Source organism: Hypanus sabinus, chromosome 14, assembly GCF_030144855.1.
Source record: "Hypanus sabinus isolate sHypSab1 chromosome 14, sHypSab1.hap1, whole genome shotgun sequence".
Taxonomy (NCBI): Eukaryota; Metazoa; Chordata; class Chondrichthyes; order Myliobatiformes; family Dasyatidae; genus Hypanus; species Hypanus sabinus.
In genome coordinates this window covers 37,289,962-37,315,630 of record NC_082719.1, presented here as the reverse complement: position 1 = coordinate 37,315,630, position 25,669 = coordinate 37,289,962, and the positions used below count along the sequence as shown (strand labels likewise).

At 40.5% G+C, this 25,669-nt stretch overlaps 1 pseudogene; it reads right to left on the bottom strand.

Moving 5' to 3' along the window:
* Positions 1 to 880: 880 nt before the first annotated feature.
* LOC132404464 (uncharacterized protein K02A2.6-like) lies at positions 881 to 5,879 on the bottom strand (annotated as a pseudogene).
* Positions 5,880 to 25,669: the final 19,790 nt, after the last annotated feature.

Sequence of the window (25,669 nt, the reverse complement as noted above, 5' to 3'; positions counted from 1 at the left end):
TTTCAGAAATATCCTCATTGACAACCATGAAGAGTTGATCAAAAACTCAGCCTTATTGGATAACCTACTAGTAATTCTTTCATACACCTTGTTAAATATTACCCCATCTTTCAGATAAAGAGGTGACTGGAACTGTACAGTATACCCCAGCTGTAACCTAACTAATGCTTTATTTAGATGTCCTATAACTTCCCTTTTCTCATGTTTTATGACCCAGCTAATGAAAGTGAGAATCTATCCTCTCATTCCTAAACTCACTAGTGCATGGTATCAGAAATAATCACACTGGAGGTCTTGCTTTTTAATCTGCTATCCATCTCCATAAATTCAAGTCACAGGATCTCGTTGCTCCTTTTACCTTTGTCATTAGTACAAAGCGACTCTCCCCTTAAAATGCCCTGTAAAATTTTCCCAAGCTGTCTGTTTCAGTGAGCTCCGAAATGATCTAGGATGATCACTCAATCTATACAATAGAAGAGGTTTATTTTTTTCTCATTCTGCTTTTGTAAGTAGTATTTCACTTTAGAGCACCAAATGAAAGATTAGGGTTCAATTCCCACTACTGTTTGTAAGGAGTTTGTATGTTCTTCCCATGAACACATAGGTTTCCTTTGGTGCTCTGCTTTCCTCCTACATTCTAAAAAGATGTGTTGTTTAAGGTAAGTGAATTGTAGGAATGCACTGGCAACACTTCTGGGCTGCCGCCAGCTCATCCTCGATCTGCAGTCATCATTGATGCAAATGATGCACTTATTGTATGTTTTGATATACATATGACAATAAAGATGATCTCTAAAGTAAGATCCACTGAATGAAAAAACTTGGTGGCCTAAATAGACTTGCTTTATTATTTCACACTTTTTACCTAGTTAAAGAATTCCTAGAGCTTTATTTCCATTCTTGGTAAAAACTTTAGATCAGTCACGTCCAGCAGAGCTAGCATAATGAGGAATATCTATGAGGATACATATAAAATTAATACTTATATTCATAAAACATTTTAGTATGCCAGTCAAATAGCCTTAAAGTTACAACTTTCCTCACTATGGTTTGCAAAAACCAAAGTGGTGTACTGTAAATAGTGTTTGCTCCAAAGTTTGATGAAGATCTTGCACTGGCTATTGCACTGGCAAGCTTGTAAGTTGTGGTGATGCTATGTTGTGCTGAAAACATGGTGACACTTGCAGGCTGCATACACATCTTTGGACTGTGTTTGTCCTTGATGTAAGTGACGCACTTCACTGCATGTTTCAGTGTAGTAATGTACAATGCACATGACAACTAAAGCTAGTCTGCAATCTTTAAGATATTTGTCTCTATTAAAACTATTGATATTGTGTTACAGAAAGTTAATGACCTCCAAGGATTTAGAGACGTAATAGTAAGTGCCTGATGTCACTTTCCCTTCCTTTATTTGAGTAGCTTTAGATTTAACAAATGAATACATTGTGATTGGTGCGCAGAGATTTAAATTAAAGGATATAGAATCATAAATTCCTTGGTGAGCGTCTGTAAAGTGACAACTAATTTCACCCCATTTGTGACTGTCATCTTTCAGATCTTTGCTAGAGCAGTCATGAATTTCATTCAGTCAGAAGTGTCCAATATAACCTTTCTCATTGCATTGCTCACCCAGCTTTACTGACTCCTGACAATTCAAACAACTGCAAAATAGCTTCTGCATTATTTCTTAGCCAATACCTCTTTTTCGATGAGCCATGCAGTTTAGAAACATATTTGACAGTAACATCTTCCATTACATTGGAAGTGTTAGTCTTACAGAAAAAAAGGCTTAGCTCCTAAACAGTTCTTACTGATTTATTTTCAGAAATATCCTCATTGACAACCATGAATAATTGATCAAAAACTCAGCCTCATTGGATAAGTCGGTGAGAGCTCATTCATGTGAAGGTGGGCAGTATATCCCAGCAGAAATTATTACTGGGAGGTAGAGACCATCACTGACATCTGCAAGGGTGACATCAACACTGTTGACAAGTACTGTTTGGAGATCGTGCTAATGAAAATTTAAGAGTGTTAATACCCACGTTTCAATCTTTACTGAATGCCAAGTTTGAAAATTGAAAATGTCTATTTATAGTCATATAGACATTTCCTAGGGCATTTTCTGTTGTATAGTGGTTCCTGTACGTGCATTTAAGCAAACAGAGCAAAAACTCCACCTCAGGAAATAACATGTATTAAATGATATTTTTGGACTCTTAGCAGCATCAGTTCCTGGGCAAATGGCAAAATTTAACTTCAAAACATGAAACTTCTCACAGCTGGAACAGAACTTGCTGAACCTGTCACAAAAGACAGCATCCTGTGGAATCACAACCAATTCCTCAGGAAAAATCTCTAGAGTCTTCATTGCCTATTTGTAATAAACTGTAAAACTGACAACAGTACACAAAGGATTGGCAGAACAATGCATCATCATACAATTTTGCATAACTGCATGGGGAAAAGTCACTCATCAGTGAAGTAGAACTTGCAATCATTGAAGTTAATGCAAAATATAATTCAATAAAGTACTAGGTGAAGGTTATTTGAACAAAATGGTGTGATGAATTTTATTAATGCTGATCCGCATCTTAACATGTATCATCTATATGCAGAAATTCCACTTAGAATTTCATATGTGTGGTAACTTCTATTTTACAAAAAGACCACTCGACAACTTGATGGCCAAAAGAGCATCTTTATCTGGGACGGCAAATGATATTTACTATACAGAGGCTTCCAGGTACCTCGTGCGGCCTGGGTGGAGGAACTATATACAATGCACACTGGGAGTAAAAAGAGCGGAAGTAAAGACCCGGCCAACCCCGGATCCCACCTCTTGCTACCAACAGCTCCCCGATCAGTATTAACTTACTTTTAATAACACTCACATTACAACAGTTCTCCCCCTTTAAAATCCAACATTCCCCAAATATAGAAGAACTGGGAAATAAAAACAGTGGTATCATCAGCAACAGGTTACCAATACAAAAACACCTAAAAAAAAATGTGGCAAGTTCAACATTCAATCTAACAACAAAAGAAACTATCCAATCAAAGATTCAGTCTGTCAGGAGGTTTGCGAGGGTGCTGCGATCTACGCACTACCCCCGGTGAGCCAGCAGGCACCACTGGTGAGGGTGTTTTGGGTGGATCTGGTGTTGGGGACATGAGAGGGGTCTGTGTGTCCGCGTGTGAATGTCCATCCTCTTCAGGGGACTCTGCCCCCTCTGCCAGTGTCTCTCCCTCTAGTACAGCCACTGGTGGACATGCTTCCCCAGTAGTCTGTCTCACCATTGGAAACTCCATGGAACTGTCTACCTCTGAGCTGGAATCATGACGCAGGCGCACATGGTCCTGATGTCTGCGGAAAATACGCCCATCAGTCAGCTTAACAACATAGGAGACTGGACCACTCTGCTTAAGAATAACACCAGGTAGCCATTGCTGATTGTTTCTCACATAGGCATTGTCATCCGGTTCTAACTGTCTCTCTTGTTCATGTTGAGCATGTCCCTCCTTCTGATTTTTCTTCTTTCTCTCCACTTTTGCTTTCGTATCCAGGTGCAGCAGATCCAATCTTGACTTAGGCCTTTGCCCCATCAGCATCTCTGCTGGAGTGCGTGCAGTTGTAGTCTGTGGAATGAGGCGGTATTTAAACAAGAAACGTGAAAGCCGGGTATTAAGAGTCTCCTGTCATCCGCTTCAGGCCTTCCTTCATTGTCTGAACAGCCCGCTCAGCCAAACCATTTGAGGCTGGGTGGAAAGGGGCTGTCCGAATGTGACGAATGCCATTCTGCCACATGAACTCACTGAACAGCTCACTGGTGAACGTCGGGCCATTATCAGTGATCAAAGTGTCAGGCACCCCGTGGACTGCAAACACTTGTCTGAGTTTGTCTATGGTTGAGGAGGCTGTGTTGTTGCTCATGATGTGAGTTTCGATCCATTTGGAATGCACATCTACCATTGCAAGAAACATCTGCCCCATAAAGGGGCCAGAAAAGTCCAAATGTAGCCTAGACCTGGGGTAGACTGGCCACTCCCATGGGTACAAAGGAGCCGGTGGTGGCATGTTCTGATTGGTCTCACATTGCGTGCATGATTTTACCTTGTTCTCCAGATCCTGATCCATTCTCGGCCACCAGACGTAGGATCTTGCAAGGTTTTGCATTTGAGACACCCCTGGGTAAGTCTCATGAACTTCCTCCACAATCTGTGAATGGCTGGGGGAGGCACGATGACCCTCACCCCCTAGAAAATGCAACCATCCTGCAGACTCAGTTCGGTCTTGTGTTTGGCATAAGGCCTCAGTTCCTCTCCTTCCACAACTCTGGGCTAACCTTGTAAAAGAAAAATCTTGACTTGAGACAGGACTGGGTCCCTCTCTCTCCACAGCTTGATATGGTTCACCTTTACAGGTGTCTCTGACAGCCTCTCCAATGAAAACACAGTCTCTGGAGGCACACATGCAGTAACAGGCGTCTCAGGTAAAGGGAGTTGACTCAGCGCATCGGCGTTTGCATTATTCACACCCGCTCTGTACACGATAGTATACTGGTAGGCTGACAATGTGAGAGCCCAACGCTATATCCTGGCTGAGGCTAGCAGTGGGATGCATCTGGTCTCACTAAAAAGGCTCATCAGTGGTTTACGGTCTGTATAAATTGTGAATGCACATCCATAGAGGTACTAATGAAAACGTTTGACTGCAAAAACAATGGCCAGACCTTCTTTGTCTAGCTGTGAATATCCCTTCTCAGCAGCCATCAGGGTACGTGAAGCAAAACCAATAGGCTTCTCTGAATGGTCCTCCATCACGTGTGAGAGAACTGCCCCGACTCCATAGGGCGAAGCGTCACATGAAAGGGTGATCTCCTTGTCTGGGTCATAGTGAACGAGCAGCTTCGCTGAGTGCAGGAGTTCTTTCACTTCCTTGAAAGCTTCCTCCTGCTCTTCACCCCACCACCACTCAGTGTTATTGTGAAGCAGCTTATACAGTGGGGCCAAAACCTTTGAGAGGTTCGGAAGAAACTTGCCACAATAATTCACCATGCCCAAAAATGATCTGAGTTCAGTGACGCTCCTGGGGCTTGGGGCCTCCTTGATAGCTCTCACTTTGTCCTCCATGGGGCAAAGCCCCTCAGCTATAATCTTGTGTCCCAGGTAGGTCACACTCGGAGCCAGGAACACACATTTTCCGTGTTTCAACTGCAGCCCTGCATCTGAGAGTCTCTTCAGCACCTCTAAGTGCATCTGACAGTCTCTAAGTTAGCCAGATGCTCCCCCTCCTTGGCTCCCGTGATCAAAATATCATCAAGATACACAGCTGCATGCGGAATCCCCTGCAGCAAAGAGTCCATTGTCCTTTGGAAAATGGTGGGGCTAGACGCCACTCCAAACACCAGGCAATTGTATTTGAATAATCCCTTGTGTGTATTGATGATGACGTACTCCTTTGAATCCTCATTGAGCAGCAGCTGTTGGTAGGCATGGCTCATGTCCAGCTTTGTGAATAGCTTACCCCCTGACAGGGTCGCGAACAGGTCATCCACCGGTGGTAATGGGTGCTTAGAGACCTGATTCACTGTAAGCTTGTAGTCCCCACATATCCTCACCATTTTATCTGCCTTAAAAACTGGAACAATAGGAGCTGCCCCCCTTGAAAACTGGACGGGCTCAATGATGCCCAGCCCCTGTAAACGTACCAGCTCCGCCTCGATTTTGCCTTTCATGGCACAGGGCACTGACCTGGGCTTAAAAAACCCAAGTGTGGCCTCAGGGTCGACATAGAGTTTCACAGTCACGCCCTTCGGTGCGCCCAGCTCGTCCCTGAAAACGTCACTATACCGCTGCAGAATGTCCTCCGTCATGCGTGCATACTTAATTTCCTGCCAGTTGAGCCGGATTTTGTGAAGCCAATCAATGCCCAAAATACTGGGCCCACTGCCCTTAGCTATCACCAGCCTGGCTTCAGCCTTCTGGCCCCCGGCCGAAATATCCACATATAACACCCCTAAATGAGGTATGGGCTGCCCCGTATCGGTCCTGAGTTGGAGCTTGGATGGTCTGATGGGAGGCAGGTTGGATCCCCATGACCTCCTGTAGGTCTCCTCACTGATGACCGATGTAGTAGCCCCTGAATCAATCTCGAACTTAATGTCCTTTCCCTTGACAGTGACTGTGGCATAATATGGTTCAGGTGGTCCCTCTTCCGTTTCCACCCCAAACATGTTGTAGGCACCCGCTGCCTCTCCGTCTGCTTCTCCTCGGTGGTGTGTGGCTGCCCGAGCCTGGTGAGCTTTCCCCTGCCTAGGCTTAACCTTACCCTTTATGCTCCTGCTCTTTTTAACTAGATGTCCCTTCTTGCTACAAGCATGGCAGCCAGTATCTTTGAATTTACAAACATTTGTATAATGCATTCCTCCACACTGAAAACATTCGACCCGCTTATCCTGTCTAACAGTCTCCCTCCTGACCTGGAGCACTGCCACCGACAGCGACCCCACATATCCTTTCTGTGTATCCTTGGCATTATCAGCAGCCAGCTCCATGCCTTGAGCAATCTCTAGGGCTGTCCTGAAAGTCAACGGTGGGGTTTCCCCCAACAAACGGCGTTGTACGGCGGCATTATTAATGACGCATATTAATCTGTCACGGAGCATGTCATCCAACACGGCTCCGAAATCGCAATGCTCCGACAGCTGCTGAAGCTCGGCCACAAAATCACCCACAGACTGACCTGGCTTCCGAACACGGCTGTGAAACTTGAACCATTGAACTATCACCGAAGGCTTCCGATTGTGGTGGTTCCCAACGAGCTTGATCAGTTCATCATATGGAATTTCTCCGGGTTTCCGTGGCATAGCTAAGTTCTGTATCAGCTTGTACATCTTTTCCCCACACACACTCAGGAGAATAGAGCACTTCTTAGCCTCCTCAGTAAGTCCATTAGCACAGAAAAAGTGGCCCAACCTTTCCTCGTACTCCGGCCACTCCTCGATTTGCTCGTTGAACACACCAATCGTTCCAAACATAGCCATCCAAACACAAGGCTCCTTGCCTCCTCACAGCTCCTGATCAAAAACGGGGCCGACCCGTCCACAAAACCAGTTTACCTCATCGCCAAAAATGTGTGGTAACTTCCACTTTACAAGAAGACTACTTGACAACTTGATGGCCAAAAGAACATCTTTATCTGGGACGGCAAATGATATTTACAAAACAGAGGCTTCCAGGTACCTCTTGCGGCATAGGTGGAGGTACTATATACAATGCATACTGGGAGTAAAAAGAGCGGAAGTAAAGACCCCGCCAACCCCGGATCCCACCTCTTGCTACCAACAGCTTCCCGATTAGTATTAACTTACTTTTAATAATACTCACATCACAACAATATGCTTTGAATGCAAGTGGATTATATTATTTTACACACTTGGAACTTGCATTCTGAGTGCATAAAATTGTGAGGGGCACAGAATGTAGATAGTCAGATCTTTTTGTCATAACTTTAAAGTCAGAGGGATGAAAATTTAAAGGAAATTTATGTGGCATGTGTTTTTGCAGAGAGTGGTGCTGGGGAGGTGATGAAAGGAACTACGATAGAAACATTCAGGAGGAATTTAGGCAGGGAATGGACGGATTGGATCATGTGCAGGTAGATTGAGTAGTTTCATTTGTTATCATTGTCAATAAAAACACTGTTGTCAGAAAGACCTGTTCCTATGCCATACTGTCCTATGTGTGTGATTTTCATTCTACTTATGTTGAGGTTATAGTACCGGTTCCCGAGATGCTTCTGTTTTTGTGATTGAACTCAAATACTTAGAAAAGTTCTATGTTACATGTGCAGATTTTATTCAGATTTCTCCATTGGCATTCTTGGTGTTAGCTTGCTGAAACCGTGCATTGTCGTATGAATCGCCTGGCCTGTAAAACAGGGCAAACTCATTTAGCTTACCATTGGAAAATATGTTTTTTTAGGTTACCTGAATTTCCATTGTTGCACCATGTCCTTTTGGTGTGATCAACACTGCTTAAATTACCTATATACAGTAGCTCATTTATAATTGTTTTGTCAGTGCTAAGAATATAAACATACATATGTAGATGTATGTGAAAGCCATCCTAGACTATGCATTTATTCTCTGACTTTGTCATATGCAAGAGTGTGCTTTGAGAGGTGATTATTGATTACATTTAGGACTAGATTTTAAATCTGATTCTAGAGTTTAAACATGTGATCATGATCTCCAAGCAGAGATCGGGCCACAGGAGAGATTGTGCGAGCAGCTTAGATCTTGGGGAAGTGATGGACCTATTTGATTGAGCTCTTTTAATATAGATTTAAGCAATATTTAAGATTTCATCAGAAGAGGTGATCAGCTTTAACATTACTCAGCTGCTTTAAGAGGGACCTAAAAATAAAGTAGACACCTGCTATGGAAACTGCCTAATCCGGATTTCAGATTTGTTCAAATAATTTACCTTTATTATCCTTGTCCTAAGTTATCCTTGTCCTAAGTTAAGCATTCCTTGGGTTATTTCCGAGAAAAATCGCTAAGGTCCCAATTATCTAATACTATTAACGCTTTCCACTGGTATTTGTATTTATCTGAGCAACAGATGAAGTATGTTGTCAATGCTCCACTGTAGCTTGTGTGCTTTTCTAAAAATCAAGTTGCAATTTCTATTGAGTATCCTGGGGAGAAATTTTCTGATATTATTCATGCTGATGAAGTTGATTTCATGGCAGGAAGGCAATTGTTAAATAGCAATTATGGTATTTTTAAACTGAATCTGGACACATTAAGAAAGAGGAACTTTCTGATTGTGATTGGCCATTTCTATAATCCTATAAGCCAACAATTTTTATCCATCTTGTGACTAGTCCTGTTGATTTAGCAACAATGTTCAGTGCAAAAGCATTCATTATCAATAAATCTTATTGAATGGACATTTAGGCTTGAGACTGTTAGCTTGAAATTTTTGCTCTCATTCTTACGATTGAATTGCACAATTAACACGGGTGAGATTTTAACCTAACATAAGTGTCCCTAATATACTTGACAACTTACTGGAAATATACAGTAGCAATAAAATCTTCATTGTCCCTGATGAAGATTGTGGAGTATGTTATTGAAACATCAGGTAAAACTGACACTCCTATTGAACTGGAAGCCCGAGAACAGCTTATGCAGTATAGGTCATAGATTCGGAATGTTAACAAAATTTGCATTTATTTTATTCTGTTCAGAAAATATGTTTTGTTCAAATTAATTCTGGATTGTATAATAGTAAGTACTTACAGGGGGTCACAGTTCAATGGTTGGATTGAGGCCAGCAGTCCATTTTACCCAATTTATATCCAGTGGCATCAAACAAAATAGGCAGAGAAAGGGAGGAAATGGTCTACTGTAAATAGTTTTGATGTACTTTCATAACAAGACTGATCGAGTGTGTGCTTTTGGCTATGATGTAAGTGCAATCTGTTATGCTTTCAAGAGATATGTGAAATACATTTCAATACATAATAAAACTATAAATTACAACAACAAAGAATAATTATATATACATGTGTGTGTGTGTGTGTGTGTGTGTGTGTGTGTGTGTGTGTGTGTGTGTGTGAAACTTTGGGCTCTTACACCTCCTCCTCCAAAGTAGCAATGAGAAGGAGGGCATGCTTTGACAGATGCTGCCTTTTTGAGATACTGTATCAGCTTTTGAAGATGTCCTTTATGCTGTGGAGGCTAGCGACAATGATGTAGCTCGCTGAGTTTGGAACTGTCTGCAGCTCTTTCTGATCCTGTACAGTGGCTCCTCCATACTAGATGGTGATGCAACCAGTTAGAATGCTTTCCACAGTACATCTGTAGAAATTAGTGAGAGTCTTTGGTGCCATACCAGATCTCTTCAACTCCTGAAGAAATATAGTTGCTGCCCTGCCTTCTTTGTAATTGCATCAATATGTTGGGAGCAGCATAGATCATCAGAGATGTTGACACCCAGGAACTTGCAATTGCTCATACTTTCCATTGCTGATCTCTCGATGAGTACAGATGTGTGTTCCTTCGACTTCCCTTTCCTGAATTCCACATTCAATTCCTTGATCTGACTGGATCCTTACTCCTCTAGATTTTATAACTTGCTTCAACTCAAACTCATTCCAGTGGAATGGAAATTTATTAAACTGGTGTTAACACCATTTCACTTCTGAGGGAGGTAGCCTGATCAATTGAGTGCACTGTTGTTGTTCTTGCTGCAGATTAACTATGACACCACATGTCAACAGTAAAGATCTCGAGGTTCTTTCTCATAGAAACAAGAAAATGTTTCTCTCCTCCCTTAGACATTATTTCTTTCTCAACGTAGCTCCAGTTGATTACCTGAACGTTATTATTACTTTTGTGCGAGTGTCAAAATCCATATGGGCTTTGTTTCCTTTTTAACCAACCGATTAAGGTCAACATATAGCTCCAGTTCTATTCAGCATTTCATTTAGTTACTGAAGCTTTCCAGGTGCAGAAAACTTAACATAACTGCCACGACATATGTAAAACAGAATGGGAATGATTGCATAATTTTTATAAAGCTGTCATAGAAAATCTATTTGAAATTATGAAATGATAAACAGCCACAAACTTATTATTTGGACATTGGATCTTTCATATAAAATGCTGGGAAGGAAATTGATCAGTATTTACAGAAAGTTTGATTCTTCTAATTAAGATGGCACTACCAAACGTGTGCAACAGCTTCTGGGTTTTTAAAAGATAAGAAATCCGACTAAAAACGTTACTAAAAACACCTTTTCTGAGGCAAATTGTGATAAATTATCACTTCAAACAGTGAAGGGACGAGTGATGGTGAGGTGCATTCAGAGGATGTGCCGGGATGGTGTGTTGCAGAATTTTTGCAAGTGGAGTTCCGATATCTGTACAGCTTGCCCAAGAGTAAGACTGGAGTTTAATGTTGAGTCTGATGGAGAAGTCAGGGCCCAGGCAGAGAAGTTCCAATGCTCGATCAATTGCCCTGGGTTCGAAGTTGGACTGCTCTGGGAGCTGAGCTGTTCTGAAGAGCTTGAGAGCAGCTTTGGACTGGGCGACTGAGTCTGGGTTCAGAGTAAGTCATTGGATGGTGTGGTGTAGGCCTGGAGCCTTTCACAGCAGCGCTGTCTGGGTCCTATTGCAAGGTACAATACACTATTTAGGCAATTTAAACACTGGCCAAGATCAGAGGCAAGAGCCGATTTTACTCACTCTCTGTGATCTTCACTCCTCTCTCCAAAGTGCTGGAGCCTTTTGCTGCTCCATCGTTGGGTCAATTTAAATGCAGACCCAGAGAGACCGAGAAGGTACTAGATGTTAATCAGGACGAGAGTGGATTTCGTTCTTTTTCTGTGATGGTCATCTCCATGTCGCTGAGGCTATGAAGACTGCCCCGGCTGCTGTGCTTCATGCCTGCTAATATAATGAACTAATAAGCAAGGCTTTCGGCCTACTCTGGGCTGCTCTCGGGTTTCGATCTGAAGAGTCCATTTTGGTTAGTATGCTGCTGTTGTTTGCTTCAATAGTGTGCATGATTTTTTTTTCCTTTCTCTTACGCATTGAGTATTGGGCTTTTATTTTCATTTTTTTTCTTTGAGTCCTTTGCCTTGTGGCTATTTGTGAGCAAACAACTCTCAAATTTGTATAATTTATACATTCTTTGATAATCGAAGAATCTTGTTGACTATAAGTGGATAGATTGCTCTAGTAATATTTTCTATTCTGAATTCTAGCCAGCCATGTATAACATGCAGGCTATACTCTTAGCACTTCAGTATTGTGAGAACAATGACAGGAATTGAGGAATGTTGGGCAGATGAGTAAAATATAGGAAATATGCTATTTTGTCATCACAAAAATAGACAAAGTTTTCTTTCATTATTGAGTAAACAATCAGTGAGTAGAAATTGATTTTGCAAGTCCAGAAAAATCAGTGCATATTATACTTGTGGCCACTTTATTAGGTACACCCTGTATAGTCATGGTCTTCTGTTGTTGTTTCCCATGCATTTCATAGTTTGCCATGTTGTGCATTCAGGGATGCTCTTCTGGACTATTGTAACTTGTGGTTATTTGAGTTACTGTCGCCTTCCTGCCAGCTTGAACCAATCTGGTCATTCCCCTCTGACCTCTCACATTAACAAGGTTTTTCCTTCCATTGAACTACTGCTCACAGGATATTTGTGTTTTTCACACCGTTCACTGTAATCTCCAGAGACTGTTGTGGGTGAAAGTCCCAAGAGATCAGCAGTTTCTGTGATGAAGAAACTATCTGGCATCAACAATCATTCCATGGTCAAAGCCCCATCGATCTTATTTCTTTCCATTCTGATGTCTGGTCTGAACAACTAGACCTTTTGACCATTTGTGTATGCTTTTATGCATTGAGTTATTGCCATGTGATTGGATGATTTGATATTTGCATTAATGAGCAGGTATACCTAAAAAGTGGCCACTGAGTGTATGCCAAACAAAGGAATTATCATATTATGCGATTGCTTTATGTGAACATCGTCACAATTTTATAGACTTTGCTGAAGCAGAACAAAACAAGCTTAGGTGCTAACTTAAGCTTCCAACTCTTACCACTTGAAATCATTTGATGCTATATTTTGTCACATCCATGGATTCAGCAGCATGGTAGCTACGGCAATTGGGCTTGTAAATATATGATTGTCAGCTAATTATTATTTCATTATGATAGTGTTTAACTCCATACTTATTGTTGTAGTGTTTGCTGAGGCTCGGCAGAGCATAGCAATGCTTCACTGCCTGCTGGCGTTCGGCCTTGCCTGAGAAATTAGACTGTGGAGTCAACTGTCTGTGAACTATCAGCATCTCTCACTCCACTATTGGGCCATATCTGAACCACAGTGACAGTGGGGAGATAGTTCACAGACTTTAATGTGAACAGTGTTAAAGGGGAAAGAAAATAATAAATGCTCGGCCAAATAGGGCCACTAACTAAAACTTTCAAATGGAAAAATGAAGCCTACACTGTGGCTGAAAAGAACAACTAAAACATAAAACGAATACCACTAGTCTTCAGAATCAGTTGACTTGACAGTCCAATTTCTCAGGCAAGGCTGAACACAAACAGGCAGCAAAGTGTTGCTGTGCTGTGTTTAAGTCTCAACAACACTACAACGACAAGTATGGAGTTAAATACTATCACAATGAAATAATAATTAGCTGACTTGTGCCGTGCCGTATCCACTGCGCTGCCGAAACCATGGATGTGACATATTTAATAACCCCAAGGTGAAATTCAAGACTTACTTATCAATGAGACATCACAAAAGTGTGATACTTTTCTCCCTAGTCTTGTCCCCACTTTGATGTATTACATCTTATCAACCATTAAGCATTTCTTCTGTTATTTACTTTAAAATGTTCTCCACTTCCCTCATTGTGCTACTCATCAGAACTCTGATCCTAGCAAGGATTAGACATAGATCACTTCAAGAGTACACCTTCTTCCACTTCCCCTTGACTTGTTCCAGTCTTGCATGAAAAAGAGGCAACAATTGAGTCACACATTTATTGAGCCACAAAGTTATTTATTTAATCTTGTTTGCAATTTAAACATGCTATAATATAGATACCTTTGTCATTCTTCTTTCTAATTTGGTGTCAAGATCCTCACACTGATGCTACAAAACCTCTTTTTCTTTTTGTCTTAATTATATGATTAATGCCTACACGTATTATAAGAATAGATTATCTTCCTACCAGTAGGATTCACTCCAGCCCTATGCAGATGTGTCACACCCTGGCACTGGGTTACCAGCACAGTCTTCTGGACTCTTATTACTTCAAAGAACAATATCATTTCTTTTTACCATACATAGAAACATGGAAAACCTACAGCACAATACAGGCCCTTTGGCCCACAATGCTGAGCCGAACATGTACTTACTTTAGAAATCACAGGGGTCGGCAACCCGCGGCTCCGGAGCCGCAAGCGCTCTTTCATCTCTGTGCTGCGGCTCCCCGTGGTTTGTTAGTTTTTGAAATGTAATTTGAAATTTGAAGATTATGGTGATCTTGTACAATCTAAATAAAACGTTGTGGAGACCCCATTTCCTGGCACATCCGAACCGGCTCACAATTAGCCACCATTCCGGCTAAGGGAGATAGCCTACGGGGGTTTGTGAGTACGCGTCTTTTGGAGCATCTGCGCCCACGGGGATGGGTTGAGGAAGGCTTTAAAGTAAGGCTGTTTAGTTCGAATAAAGTTATATTTGACTGCAGTGTCGTTATTTTAGCACTGCGTGTAGCACACCGCTACAACGTGTTTTTTTATCGCTATTAATATACATCACCACTGCCAATGCCTGACACCCGCCAGTGCACGCTTTCTTTTAATTCTTCGATCCAAGGTAGGCTAACTATGGAGTAACCTTCAACCCAACGTCTTTTTTTCGGAGTTCAAAATGTTTTTGTTGCATGCAGAAATGTAATTTCATTTTCTCTGCAGGAGTTCATCAATTTCATAAATGCAACACATTATAGTTTGTTTATACATAGCATAAAGGCAAAAAAAAAATGTTGTATGCAGTGTTAATTCATTTTAAATGTCAAACGGGTTTTGTGGCTCCCAGTGTTTTCTTTTCTGTGGGAAATGGGTCCATATTGGCTCTTTCAGTGGTAAACGTTGCCGACCCCTGACCTAGGGTTTCCTAAAGCCCTCTATTTTTCTAAGCACCATGTACCCATACTGACCCCAATGTTTGCTTGCTTGCTGCTTGAATGGCTTCCAGTACCACAGTATCAGCACTATGGAAAACATGCTTAAAATGACCCTATTTTGATTTCATTTCATGATGCTAAAATTCATTTGTATAATCACTGATATAAAATTTTCTATGTGCATTTTAATCGTATGTAATCTGTTAGCCTCTTCCATTAAGTATTTATTGATAGAACCAAGAGTGAAACCTTGAGAAATTTTATTAATACAGCTGAAAATGTGTTCATAACAGAATATATAACCTTAATAAGGGTGGTAGTTCTTCACCTGTATGCAATCCTATTCAAAGGGATTAAAAATGACTTTATAAATCCTATATTGAACCATTTACTGCCTTCACTGACCTATACTCTTCTGTTCCTTGGGAAATTAAATAGCATCTGGTATATAAAAAATAAAGTATCACTATTAGTGCATGTGCACCTCGGAACATATGAACGTTAGATACTGTAACTGGAATAGACTGCTTGGACCCTCGGGCTTGTAATGTCACTTAATTAGTTTATGGCTGATTTTCTATTTAACTTCACCTTGGAATCTTTACCCTAGGTCACATTAAAAAGAAGGCAGCTGCTCTGATGACAAGAAATCGCAAGGCATTAAAATTAGAGGGAACCCTACTCACTCTCGCTCATCCCAACTACCAACTAAATTTTCAGATCCTGTTTAGATGCACTCTCAGAACTTTCTTTATAGTGACCTTGTTTAAAATATTTATATTAATGATTTTTCTACTTCATTAATAAAACAAGGAAAAGGCAATGCCAAAATGTAGGTATAAACAGAAGTCCAAGGATTTTTGTCTCACAAGAAAAGATATCCTCTTTAATAGATGTCTACTCTTGTTTGAATCCACTTTCCTATTAGCCACAGGTTTTGTTAGGACAGCTCCTCATACAAGCATACAGTTAAATTTGCTTTTTGATGCCAATAATCTCATATGTACATGACCTGGCTACTTAACTCAGTAAAACCCTTGTATTCATGTGGGTGACTGGCTCGCTAGCTCAAAGGTAAATGCTTTAATTATAATCTGTGAGAAGGCTGTGAGATTGCCATCAACATTTGTACTGTCTGAAATATAGATGCAAATTGTTCTGGCAATATTGCTGAACATTGACAGACCTCTTATTTAAATATCTTCTTCAGCTCAGAGAAAATTATTTTTACAGTTGGCCTCTGCAAAATATTTTTAACTTATACAGTTTGTAATTTAACTTATTATTTGTTACTTGCTACTAAACAGAAGAAAACTGTATACATAAATATAAAGATGGCAATGTATATCAACATCTATTCAAATAATATATAAAAATGAAAATGCCATCAATGATGATCTCCATTTTATTTATCCATGTGACTTTCTTAACATGGTGAAGACGCATGAGCAAAGGTGTGCTGGATAGTTTCTTCATTTGAAAACTGTGGTCTATTTGTTAGTTTTGCACCTTATTGGTTGAAGGGGCAGAAATTTGCTGTCTGAAAGCTATTACATGACAGACATACTTCCATTTATTAAATATTATTAATCTTTCAGTGCTGGACTATTTTAGTCATTATTTCATAATACTTTTGCTCTCTGTTGATTACTATGGAACTTGCCAGAAACTGTCAGTCTCTACATGGAGGTCAATGACCAGTGGGGTGCCTTAGGGATCTGTTCTGTGACCCATAATCTTTGTGATTTTTATAAATGACCTGGATGAGGAAGTGAAGGGATGGGTTAGAAAATTTGCTAATGACACAAAGTTTGGAGTGTTGTGGATACTGTGGGGGGCTGTCAGAGGTTACAACCGGACATAGATAGGATGCAAAACTGGGCTGAGAAGTGGAAGATGGAGTTCAACCCAGATAAGTGTGAAGTAGTTCATTTTGGTCAAATATAATGGTAGAATATAACATTAATGGTAAGACTCTTGGCAGTGTGGAGTATCAGAGGGACCTTGGGCTATGCAGATTTACTCTTTTGTTAAGAAGGCATATGGTGCATTGGCCTTCATCAATCATGGGATTGAGTTCAACCGCTGAGAGGTAATGTTGCAGCTATATAGGACCCTGGTCAGACCCCACTTGGAGTACTGTGCTCAGTTTTGGTTGCCTCACTAAAGGAAGGATGTGGAAACCATAGAAAGGGTGCAGAGGAGATTTACAAGGATGTTGCCTGAATTGGGGAGCATGCCTTATGAGAATAGGTTGAGTGAACTCGGCCTTTTCTCCTTGGAGCGACGGAGGATGAGAGGTGACCTGATAGAGATGTACAAGATAATGAGAGGCATTGATCATGTGGATAGTCAAGAGGCTTTTTCCCAGGGCTGAAATGGCTAGCACGAGAGGGCATAATTTTAAGGTGCTTGGAAGTAGGTATAGAGGAGATGTCAGGGGTAAGATTTTACGCAGAGAGTGGTGAGCGCATGGAATGGGTTGTTGGCGGCGGTGGTGGAGGCGGAAACGATAGGGTTTTTTAAGAGATTCCTGGATGGCTACATGGAGCTTAGAAAAATAGAGGACTATGGGTAAGCCTAGGGAGTTCTAAGGTAAGCATATGTTTGTTTGGCGTAGCTTTGTGGGCCGAAGGGCCTGTATTGTGCTGTAGTTTTTCTATCTTTCTATGTTTCTGTGGAAAGCAAAACATTCTATTTAATGTGATAAGCTTTCTTGTTTATTTAGTAAAATATCCTCATTGACAAATTGAATCAGTAATTATTTTCTTGAAATGAGAACTATTGAAGACCTAAGGGAATGTGTATGTTGAAATCTGGCCAACAAGCATGATGTTCCAGAGGAATGTCTGTGGAGGTATTCCTCTCCATCTCCCACAGATGCTGGATCTGCTGAGTTCTTCTAGTGGTTTGTTTAATTGCAGAGAGGAACTGAGAAAGATTCCGACCTTTGCACCACCATCTGCTCTATCAATCTCTGGGAAACCCAGTCACCAGTGGATACATGCTGTATATGACATATATTGAAGGCACTGATTGACATATGAATAAATAGATTAAGAAATCCTACATTCATTTGGTGCTCTTCTACATATTTAGTATGATTGTAGTCATTCTGATTATAATCTCAACTCCACATTCCTGCCTACCCCAATGATCTTTCAAGCCTGTTTGTCAAGAATATGTCTGCTTTTGCTCTAAAACTATTCATGAACTCATCCTCAACCACTATATGAGGAAAATATTTCCACAGAGTAACAACCCTCTGTCAGTCTGGATTGGCAAAAATATCTCCTCCACAGTCTTTGTCAGTACAGGAGCACCACGGGGATGTGTGCTTAGCCCCCTGCTCTACTCGCTTTACACCTACGACAGTGTGGCCAAGTACACCTCCAACACCATTTACAAGTTTGCTGATGACCCCACTGTTGTGGGCTGTATCAAAGCGGGTGATAACTCAGCATACAGGAGGGAGATTGAAAATGTGGCTGAGTGGTGTAATAACAACCACCTCTCACTCAATGTCAATAAGACCAAGGAACTGATTGCAGACTTCAGGAGAGGGAAATGAGAGGTCCATGAGCCAGTACTCATTGGAGGATCGGATGTGGATAGGGCCAGTAACTTCCTGAGTATCACTATTTTAGAGGAACTGTCCTGGACTCATCAAATAAATATAATTACAAAGAAAGCACGACAGTGCCTCTACTTCTTCAGGAGTCTGTGGAAGTACTGAATGTCATGAAAAACCTTGGCAAATACAATAGATACATGCTGTCTGGCTGCATTACAGCTTGGTAGGGGAACGCCAATGATGTTAAGTGGGAAATCCTATGTAAGGTAGTGGATTCAGCCCAGTACATCAAGGGTAAAGCCTTTCCAAACATTGAGCACAACTACATGAACCATCGCAATAGAAAAGCAGCATTCATCATCAAAGATCCTCACCACCCAACAAGGCCATGATATTTGCCCACTGCTGCCATCAGGTAAGAGGTACAGGTGTCTCAGGACTCACACCACCAGGTTCAAGGACATTTACTACCCCTTAAACATCAGGCTTTTAAACAAAAGAGATAACTATTATGGTGTTCCTACAACCAATGGTCTCACTTTAAGGACTTTTTATCATGTTTATCATGTTATTTCCTGGTCATTGTTTATTGCTGTTTATTTATATCTGCATTTACACATTTTGTTGTTCAGTGATTCTGTTTAAGAGTTACTACAGATTTGCTGAGGTTGCCTGCAGGAAACAGAATCTCATGGCTGTATGTGGTGCCATGCATGTACCCTGATAATAAATTTTACTTTGAACTTCTGAACTTACCCCATACAACAACATGCCCATTCCAAGAATTAGTAAATGACTAAATTAATTAATATTGTCTTAATTGATTCTAATGCTTTAACATCTTTTGTTAAAGAGAGACCGGTGTGGTACACTGTCCTTAGATGAGTTCCCAGAAATGGGGCCTCACTAAAATAGTTAAATTACCAAATTCCCCCAATTTTCAAAAAAGTCTATCTTCCCTTCTCCCATTAAATTGGAAGAGGCCACTTTCAAAGAAGTTTGTATTCCTTTGTCAGATTTTTCGGTTACTAAGCACAGCTCAGTCTGTTTTCAAAGGTTTTGGCCCTTGGCCAAGTGGTTAAGGCGTTGGTTTAGTGATCTGAAGGTCGCTAGTTCGAGCCTCAGCGTGTTGTGTCCTTGAGCAAAGCACTTCACCACACATTGCTCTGAGACGACGCCAGTGCCAAGCTGTGGACAATGTTGGTGGTGTGGAGAGGGGAGACTTGCAGCATGGGAAACTGCCGGTCTTCCCTATAACCTTGCCAAAAATCCATGGATGCCTATAACCTATAGTGGAAAGATTTCTGACTTGATGCACCACAGAATCACAAAAGGCTGCAGAGGGTTGTAGACATGGACAGCTGCATCCTTTCCCATCATTGAAGATACCTTTATGAGAAAGTGCCTCAGGAATGTGACATCCTTCACTAAAGACCATTACTATTTCATGACTACCATCAGGAGTGTGAACATCCACACAGCAATGAGTTAGGAACAGTTTCTTCCCCTTCTCCATCAGATTTCTGAATATTGAACCCATGAATGCTACCTCATTATTTCATTTTTGTTGTACTATTTATTTATTTTCTAATTCATGGATGCCTTTTCAATGAATTGTTGCTGCAAAACAACTAATCTCACTCCATATGTCAGAGATAATAATTCTGATTCTGTTAGTATTTAATTCAAGGAGATTCATTTAATTCAGTGGGCTCTTTAAATATCTTATTAGCATAATGCTTACATGAAGTGAGGCTTGTGTTAAAATTGAACCGTGCACTAGATCAGAATTTTTACATTTTCCCCAGGATTTAGTTGAGAGTCCCTGCCACCTCATTTGTTTAAAGGCCATATATCCTTATCCAGCCAATGATTCTGATGGTGCTTGTTGGCAATTTATGGCTGTGTGTCCTTAGGTAATACAAAGCACAAGAAATACATCCCTATATACAGTTAAGATTATAATAATACCACGGGGCATGATCTAGCACAGCACTGAGCAAAGTCATTAACAGAATTCATGGTCTATTATAAACCTGAAGCACATACTGTAAACCTCAAGAATGTCAAGTGCAATATAACCATAGCAGAAGATCAACAGGAGTAGAAAATAGTGTCTGATGGGTGTATGAATGATAATGGGGAAAGTTGTTCATGTGCAGTAACTTCTATGTAGGTTATGATAAACTAGCAAAACATTACTCATGACTTCCTTCAATATATTGAGGAATATTCTTTGTATCATAGAAATTTACAGCACTAGAGGAAGCCATTTGACTCATGCTGGCTGAAAAGGATTACGACCCTAATCCCATTTTCTAATTAGTGGTTGCCCTATGTAGGTTTCAGCACAACTTGCTGTTCTTTGATTGGAGAATCCTGGAAATGCATTATGAATAAACCTGATGGTTCATGCTTTATTATAAACTAATGAATATAATAATAATAATAATAATAATAATAATAATAATAATAATAATAATAATAATAATAATAATAATAATAATAACCTCTGCTATTTCTTTGGAGAAAGTTCAAAGTAAATTTTATTATCAAAATACACACACATCACCATATACGTTGCTGAGATTCATTTTCTTGTGAGTATACTTGGTAGATCTATAGATTAGTAACTAAAACAGGATCAATGAAAGAGTGAAGAAGACAACAGACTGTGCTGTCACATGTCATCCATTATATCTGCCAAGAGAGATTTCAGCCATCACCCTGGTAGCAGAGTACATTTTGGCACAGGCCAGTATCAAGCAGGCACAGGAGGAGCTGACTGTGACCAGCAGACACAAAACGGAGCACCCGTATGCTTTCCCTAACATTGTGGGGTACTTCAACCAGGCCAGAACAAAGTAGTCCCTGAACAACCACCACCAACATATCACTGTGAAACCAGAGGAGCCAACACACTTGACCACTGTTCTACCACCACCAAGAACACATGTTGGAGAGTCAGATCACCTGGCTTTACTTCTAATCCCGGGGTACAACCAGAGTCTAAGGACCACAGCACCAGTGGTGAGGAACAAAAAGGTATGGTCAAGGGAGTAGGAGGAGTGTTTACAGTTACTTCTTGAGTTAGTGGACTGGATAGTGTTCAGGGATTCATATTTGAATCTGAGTGAAAACATTAGTTTTGTCACTGACTTCATCAAGACCTGTTTGGATGAGTCTTTGCCTTCGAGGCCATGCAGACGTACTCAAGCCAAAAGCTGTGACTGAACCAGGAGACTCCTAATCTGCTGAGGACTAGATCGATGACATTCAAGATCAGTGATCCAGAACTATACAAGAACTCCAGGTGCAACTTAAGGAAAGCTATTTTAAGAGTGGGGAAAAAACAACTCCAACAGAGAAGGAATTGAATACAAGTTGGCTCTGGCAGGGTTTGCGGGCCATTACTTCCTACAAAGAGAAACCTAAAATCATGAATGGCTTTGGTGCTTCACTCCCAGATGAACTTGATGGCTTTCATGCACACTTTCAAGGGGAGAATAAAATTACACCTCTGTGAATCCCTGCAGCATCTTGTGACCCTGTGATCACTGACTCAGAGGCTGATGTCAGAACATCTTTCAAGAGAGTGAACCCACAAGGCACAAGGCGAGTACTTGGTAAGGCACTTAAACCTGTGCCTACCAACTGGCAGAAGGTTCAGGGACATCTTCAATGCCTCACTGCTGTGGTCAGAGATTCCTACCTGCTGAATAGCCTCAAAAACAAATACAGTGATTTCTAAACACATATTCTCCACACTGTAGCATTTCTGAAGAGCTTGGAGTGTGCCAGTCTTTTAGAAATTGCTGATTGTAATTAATAGATGAAAGGTATGTCCTGCTGCAGGTTAGCTGATGAAAGAGCTATATTTTTGTGTGAGTGCTTTGCAAGGAGCTACAGACAATGGGTTAGCAATTGAGAGAGAACTCTCTGTGAAATGCATACATTGTCCATCTGAGTATAGAAAAAAAAATCATTGGGTAGTTTTATCCTGAAAAAGATTACAATGCCTGAAAATCTTTTGTGAGTCTGATTCTGATAGTTAATACCACTCTCTGCTTCTCTTGGCATTCCCCTCCTCCTGAGCACTCAGAATTGTTTTTTTTTTTGACAAGCAGGGATGCATTGCAGTTGTGAACAGAGCAGCTAATCTTCAGCAAATGCTCTGCAGCATATCTGAAATTGTGAATAATGCAGTTTATTTTTAAAGGGGTTAGTTCACTTATTTGAACAGGAATTTTAAATGCATAGATTAGTTCTTGAAATGTTTCAGAAGAACTATTGTCACATGATGGACTCATATTATAGTGCTCTGATAAAGATTCATAATATACGTAATGTCCTCTGATAAAGGTTGAGGCTTGGTCTTGTATAGGATTATGGGATGATACACATCACAGGTTGCTCCCACTTCTCTGTGATCACATTGAATTCTCCATTTTGGACACACTGCTTTAAAAGAGAATAGCCCAGATTTACCAGTGTGGGGAAACTGTCCTCAAAATGAAAAAAACAAAATAGTCTCATATGATGCTAGATGCCTAAGTAAATAACAACTTTGCAAAGGATTAGAAATTTCTGGAAATTCCTGGAGGAAAGGTCTATCAGTATGTTACTGAACAAACCAATGAGAGTATTGTAAATGAAAAAAATAATTTTTAGATGGAGAATCCATTCCTTATCAAAAATTGTTGAGCTATTTACACATTAATAATGGCATGCACCATTGAACATATTGTTATTTTGTTTATAAAGTTTGTGTCAATATCTTAAGGAACATTTTGACAGGAATGAGTCTTCCTTTTCAATGGTATGAAATGAAGCCCAATAGGGTTTCTCCATTTTTTTTAAACTGCAACTTTGGCAGAAGAGCTGCAGAAATCCCATAGAAAGACTTAAGAATTTTTCTGAAGTTTCAATAGACAAGAAGAACAATCCCTGTGGAAATTCACTCTGATAGTCAGACAGCCATGCATGTTAATAATGTATGCTGTAAAAATTGGTCACGGCCTTTTATATTTCCTGGCTGTTGGAAAAATCTATGCCATGCATATTCCGAATTCCCTGACGTTTGGACAGAGAGTTGAAGAGTTCAGGTGAGTAGAAGAGCCCAAGTTGAGGAATTCACATTAAGTTATGCAATGGGACCCACAAAACTAAATATGTTTTCTCTGGAGAATAGTAATGCTAATTGATAACAGGATATGAATTTTAAAATATAAGAAATTTGTTTTATATGTACTGAGTGGCTATTTAAATTAAGAAAAGGTTGTGAGTCTAATGGAAAAAGAGCAGAGAAAAAAGATTGCCAAGAAAATGCACCGTGTTATTTATTAATGCAGTATTCTGTGGAATGCACAAGTTTGTTCCTATAACAAATGAAACTAGAGTGGTAAAGATAAAGCCAGCTAGCATTTGTTAAGTGTTACAACCAACAATAAGAAAACAAAATACAAGCTAGAAGTTGTTAGGCTATTTGTAAAGGCTCCATGTGGTGTGATCTCCTCCTCCGTTTCCAAGACTTGTTCAAAGTTTATTGCGAAGTAAAGCTACGGTGTGGGCAGTAATTGAAAACTTGCTACTAATCTATGTCTCAGAATCAGAATCAGGTTTAATATCACTGGTGTAAGCCGTAAAATTTATTGCTTTATGGCAGCTGTACATCATAATAGATAATAAAACTATAAATTACAATAGGCATGTAAGAACAATAAATTAAATAAGTAGTGCAAAAGTGAACCAAACTAAAGTGAGGTCGTGTTCATAGGTTCATTGTCCATTCGGAAATCTGATGGCAAGGGGAAGAAGCTGTTCCTGTAATGTTGAGTGTATGTCTTCAGGCACCTGTACCTTCTCATTGATGGTAGCAATGAGAAGAGCACGGCCTAGCTGATGGAGGTGCTTAATGATGGATACTACATTTTTGAAGCAACACTTTTTGAAGGTATACTCAATGCTGGGGAGGCTAGTGTCCATGATGGAGGTGTCTGAGTTTACAACTTTCTGCAGCTGTTCCCAATCCTATGCAGTGGCCCCTCCATAGCAATAGCTGATGTAACTTGTTAAAATGCTCTCCACAAATCTGTAGACATTTGCAAAACTCTTTGATGACATACCAAGCCTCCTCAAATTCTTAATGAAGTATAGCCATTATTGTGCCATCTTTGTAATTGGATCAACATTTTGGGGTCAGGAGAGATCTTCAGGGATGTTGACACCCAGGAACTTGAAACTGCAGGACATACCTTTCATCTATTAATTACAATCAGCAATTTCTAAAAGACTGGCATACTCCAAATTCTTCAGAAAAGCTACAGCGTGGAGAATATGTGTTTAGAAATCACGGTATTTGTTTTTGAGGCTATTCAGCACACCACTATGTTGAGGAGTGCATCTTTTTACTTCTCATTACAAACATGTTTCTTTCCTCATGTCCAGGTCAGGTGCAGATAATTTTAAATAGATTGATTTTCATGATGTGTCTCCAACTAGATCAATCTTATACCCTGTGATTAACAAAATAGTAGTAATGGAAACATCAATTTACACGAATCCCATTCTACTCTCCCCACTCTCTCATCAGCTCCCCCTACCCCCATCTTCACACTAGGGGCAATTTGAAGTAGTCAGTCATTGGTTGTACTGAGCTCTTCAGGTCTGTGCGGGGAGCCAGAGAGCAGAGGTCTTCTAGGTTAATAGAGTACTGGTTAGAGTTCCTTGTGTTTTTCTTGAGCAACTCACTCTTTGTAGTGTGGTCTCCTGGTGCTTTCTGTATAAGCTTGCTAAGTTTGTTTTGATAGGCTTGGGATTTCCACGTTACTTGTGTTATTTAATTGGACACACCATTATCACTAATTCCCAAGTTCCTAGTTTTAGGAATGTTACTTCTTGAGGACGTCTTGAAGTCCAGGTTACGTACCTGGACTTCCAGAAAGCTTTTGATAAAGTCCTACATAGGAGATTAGTGGGCAAAATTAGGGCACATGGTATTGGGGGCAGAGTACTGACATGGATTGAAAATTGAAAATTGGCTGGCTGACAGGAAACAAAGAGTTGTGATTAACGGGTCCCTTTCAGTATGGCAGGCTGTGACCAGTGGGGTACCGCAAGGTTCGGTGCTGGGACTGCAGCTGTTTACAAAATACATTAATGATTTAGATGAAGGGATTAAAAGTAACATTAGCAAATTTGCTGATGACACAAAGCTGGGTGGCAATGTGAAATGTCAGGAGGATGTTATGAGAATGCAGGGTGACTTGGACAGGTTGGGTGAGTGGGCAAATGTATGGCAGATGCAGTTTAATGTGGATAAATGTGAGGTTATCCACTTTGGTGGCAAAAA